Below are 4,369 nucleotides of genomic sequence, written 5' to 3'. Positions count from 1 at the left end.
AAATATATATTGTGTGTTGGAGTGGTCCAGACGCTACACTATTTATTTTGCAGTGATGAGGTGGAGAATTCATAGTTTGCCCTGAGGCAACAGAGAGAGCACTTTTATTAACAGAACCATACTTTTTTTCTCTCCTCTTCAAAAGGCAAAGGCTTTCTAATTTTCTTAGACACAACATTTCTATTTTTGAATAGAATGATTTAGCTCTGTTTAATGGTGATTTTGTAGACAAAAATGTGCTTTCCAAACATTCTTTGCCCATCTAAACTGATGCTACTTTGTTTAAAGCATCTACTCAAAGGTTTGTGATGTATATTCCATTTAGCACTGAGGTCATCTACAGTATATTTTACTCATAAAAGCTGACAAACTAAACTTTAAGCAGATACAAAAAAAAAAGAAAGACTGTAAGACTCTGTTCCTTGTTTTGTGTGCGTTTTGCTCCCCGTGTGCCTTCCTTGCTCTTATTTGGTCTTCCAGTTCCTGCCCTGATTGTGTTTATTTGATCCCAGCTGTGTCCCATTGATTTCCTTGATTAGTCGTCAATCCCTGTGTCTTATGTGTGATTCCTGTGCTGTTAATGTTAATAAAGACTGTGTATCCTGATTCTCCAGCGTTCTCCTCGTTCCTTGTTCCTCGTTCCTTACTGTATGCGCACCGTGATAAAGACTTGTCCAGGGGAAGAGAAAATTATTTCACCATGTTCTTTTTGGTGTTTGCAGATGGTTCATCCAATGAGCTCAGGTGAGTGGATGTTAATATTGACTCAGCTTGAGGTGGGGACCTTCTGAGACAGAGAGATGTGTCAGCAAACACTGGCCAATACTTAATCACCCTCAGAGCATAAAACAGGATCAGAACAGACTCAGCAGCTTATAATCACAGTGTTCTGAAAGATAGAGATTGTGTGTGTGAGTGAGTGAGTGTGTGCCCATTGCCCCATTATGTGTAAGTGGGTCACACACTCTGATCTGTCTTCTCAACCCCATATACACCCAAACATGATATCCATTGTGATACAGCAGCTCCAGTAACCCCGATTTAAGTCTCACACCAATAGATAGATAGATACAGTTAGGTTTATTTATATTTGGACACAGGCACAATTTTTTATTATTTTAGCTACTGACCAAAACATATTCATGTTACAGTTATATAATGAAAATGGGCTTAAAGTGCACACTCTGATCTTTAATTTGAGGGTATTCTCATCATATTGGAGGAAAGGTTAAGGAATTACAGCTCTTTAATATGTATCTCCCCCCTTTTTCCATAGGTAATTGGACAATTGACTCAAAAGCTGTTTCATGGACAGGCGTGGGCTATTCTTTCGTTATTTCTACATCAATTAAGCAGGTAAAAATTTGATTCTAAGTTGATTCTAAGTGTGGCATTTGTATTTGGAAGCTGTTGCTGTGAACCCACATCATGCGGTCAAAGGAGCTCTCCATGCAGGTGAAACAGACAATTGTTAGGCTTCAAAATAAAAAACAAATACATCAGAGAGATAGCAGGAACATTAGGAGTGGCCAAATCAACAGTCTGGTACATTCTGAGAAAAAAAGAATGCACTTGTGAGCTCAGCAACATAAAAATGCCTGGAAGTCCATGGAGGACAACAGTGGTGAATGATCGGAGAATCCTCTCCATGGTAAAGGAAAAACCCTTTCACAACATTCAGCCAAGTGAAGACCACTCTCCAGGAGGTAGGTGTGTCGCTGTCAAAGTCTACAATCAAGAGAAGACTTCATGAGAGCAAATACAGTGGGTTCACCACAAGGTGCAAACAAGGCCAGATTACACTTTACCAAAAAAAATCTAAAAAAGCCAGACCACTTCTGGAAAAGCATTCTTCAGACAGCTGAAATTAAGATCAGCCTGTGCCAGAATGACGGGAAGAAAAAAGTATGGAGAAGGCTTGGAACAGCTCATGATCCTAAGCATGCAACATTATTTGTGAAACATGGTGGAGCAGTGTGATGGCACGAGCATGCATGGTGTCCAGTGGCACTGGGTTACCGGTGTTTATTGATGACGTGACGGAAGCAGCCGGATGAATTCTGAAGTGTACAGGGATATACTCTCTGCAAAGATTAAGTCAAATGCAACAAAGTTGATTGGGCGGCGCATCATAGCACAAATGGACGATGACCCAAAACATACAGCAAAAGCAACCCAGGAGTTTTTTAAGGTAAAAAAGTGTAATATTCTGCAATGGCCAAGTCAATCTCCTGATCTCAACCTGATTGAGCATGCATTTCACTTGCTGAAGACAAAACCAAAGGCAGAAAGACCCTCAAACAAACAACAACTGAAGTCAGCTGCAGTAAATGTCCATGAGTTCCAGACTTAAGACAGTCATTGCCTACAAAGATGCCAGCTAACAGTAGATAGATAGATAGATAGATAGATAGATAGACTCTCTGCCCTCTATAAGGTGATCATGAAGTTTGCCTGCCAAATGTCTAAAATACATAGTGACCTGAATGATTCATGTTTTTTTTTATTTATGAATTTGGCAGATGCAGAAACACATGCCCCTTTCTGATATTTGCATGCACATACCAAGCAAAACTAAGTTTAAGTATTCATTGAAGTATTTCATCATGACTGTTAGAATAGAAAAACAACTTCAAGAAACGGAAAAACTGACATCCTCAAAAAAGCATTACCGAAATCACACAGAGAGAGAGAAAAGACCCAGACTTCACACTTCTGCTCTTGTTTATGTTGGTTATTAACAAAATGGTCAGCTTCTATTCAGCCATGTAATGTTAAAATGTCTCATATGCCTCCAAAACTCCAAACCCCTCAATAAAACCCCTTAAAATGGAAGAAGCCAGAGTGATGTTTACTACTTGTTATTATTATCGAAGCTCACCTGCCTGTTTCTGAGCGAGACCTTTCAGTACTGCTGCATAATTGGCACAAAGGGATTCCTGAAGAAAGATGCCGTCACTAACAGGGACGAGGATTGCTTCTACCAGTTGTCATTTGAAGGTCAGCGCTAATTTGAGCTCTTCTGGGGGAGGGTGTGTGATGGACAGACTGAGGTGGAGGTATAGAGTGAACGAGAGAGCAGAGTAATTGGAGAAAACATGTAGAGGTACTGATAAAAATATGACGTCTTTCTTCTCTCTCTTTTGTCTTTCATTAGTCCCGTCCTTTCATAACACCTTGGCTCTCAGAGCAAACACCTCTTTTCTTTATGAAAAGATGTGTTCGGTAAGCCACATAAGCAAACAGCATTCAGTGAATACATGTGAATGGGTGATTTCTACTACAGAATTTTAGACAAACATCTTACAATAACTAACTATGAAATATTTTGTTTTGAAAAAAAAAAAATATTTGACTCGGAGTCTGTACAAGGGTTCCGAAGCTGCTCAGATGTCTGTTTTTATTAATGAGCAGTATTCATTCTTGCCATAATTTTCAGGAATGACAATAATCGCTGTCCTTTAAACATTGAAAATTATTTTTTTTATCCAGATTCCCACACTCCCAAGTTACTGCTGCCTGTTCTAATTAAAGTAGGAAGTGTTTCACGGTGGCACCGTTCACTCTAGAGTGGCATGCGTGTCCTCTAAAGCACATTAGGTCAGCTGTATGCTCAAAAAAGACTAGTATAGGCACTACTGAAGTGATTCAGCAGTCAAACAGTTGCCCATTGGCACAAACCACATTAAATCGTACCAATTGGGTTTTTTACAATACTGATACTTAGGCTCTCTTCCTAGTCTATGGCCTACACATGTATCACTAACCTCCATAAATAACACAATTAAAATAAATAGTGAATGAAACAAGGGTATTTTGATTACAAATCAGTGTTTATTGTTAACTTGAGCTAAAACTATTAATATGTTCATTAATTGAAAATATAGATTAAATAATATATAAATATTAAATGAAAAAACATATACTTAAACAATAAAAAATTTAAAATAACTAAAAATAAGTTTTAGTGCTAAAATCACTAAAATTGAAATAACAATAAATTAAAAATAAATATAAGAAAATCACTAACACTAAAATGCTAATTAAAACTAAAAAGGTATTTTAAATATTATTATTATTATTATTAATAATATAATGCTACTGTCACGAATCCGGTCCATGAACTTTCCTTTTCATTGACTCTCGCACCACACAAACTGTTGCATAGCACCCCGGACTACATTTCCCATCATGCATTACTGATTGCACTCAGCACGAATTGCACACACCTGTTTACACTGATTGCACCCAGCTGTTTCATATCACTCCCTCACTATATAACACTCACTCTTATCCCTTCCCTCTGCCGAGTAATGTTCCGCATTTATCACTCCCCTAGCGATAGCGACTCTACAGAGCCCTCGTTTGT

Source organism: Sinocyclocheilus grahami, unplaced genomic scaffold, assembly GCF_001515645.1.
Source record: "Sinocyclocheilus grahami isolate Dianchi unplaced genomic scaffold, SAMN03320097.WGS_v1.1 scaffold1182.1, whole genome shotgun sequence".
NCBI classification, from domain to species: Eukaryota; Metazoa; Chordata; class Actinopteri; order Cypriniformes; family Cyprinidae; genus Sinocyclocheilus; species Sinocyclocheilus grahami.
The sequence above is the reverse complement of the archived record's forward strand: the minus strand, read 5'-3'. Positions refer to the sequence as shown.